This window comes from Oryx dammah, unplaced genomic scaffold, assembly GCF_014754425.2.
Source record: "Oryx dammah isolate SB20612 unplaced genomic scaffold, SCBI_Odam_1.1 HiC_scaffold_19, whole genome shotgun sequence".
In the NCBI taxonomy this organism is placed as follows: domain Eukaryota; kingdom Metazoa; phylum Chordata; class Mammalia; order Artiodactyla; family Bovidae; genus Oryx; species Oryx dammah.
The window spans coordinates 5,081,637-5,082,342 of NW_024070203.1; positions in this window are offsets into that span (position 1 = coordinate 5,081,637).

Sequence of the window (706 nt, forward strand, 5' to 3'; positions counted from 1 at the left end):
CTTTTTTCTAAAGAAACACATTTACATTCAGGTTACAGCACTGCCCTTTGAAGAGATAGTAAACTGAAATCTTAGTAAATAAAAATGAATGAGATCACTAACAGGTTTCTTATTTTGTTACCAGAGTTCTCCCTCATCATCTGGAAAAAGATCACTGGTGTTAGTTCTAACAAGTGAGTCAATGCAGGGAAAGGGACAAGTCTTCATATTTGCAATCTGTTTGTGATGAAAAATGGTGTTGCTGCAATCAATTGATTCTTTCAAAATCTCATTATTTATAGACAAAGACTTACCAGAAAGAGCGAAAAAGAAGACAAGAAGAAAAGATACTTGATTTCTTGAAACAGTCGATGTGGCATTTCAATTAAGGAGTAATAATTAGGTGAAAGAAATGTGGTTCCTTTTGATATTATATACATATGTAACATGGTCCACTAGAGAGTCCTGCAGGGTAGCACTGATTTCAGGAATCATTTATTCAGGAAGTTTTTATTGAGCACTTGCCCTATTCCATGGGCTATTCTAGGTATTCACAATATAGTGCCCTATCCTCAAGGAGATTACATCTTCAGGTGAACAGCAATCTATCAAGAATCCACAATATGATTGGTCCTCATGTTTCCAGACAGTGCTTGTGAAAATGATCACCATCTTTCTACACACATGAGAAGGTTACACCATCCAGATGTAAGTGTAAAAGCAGGTG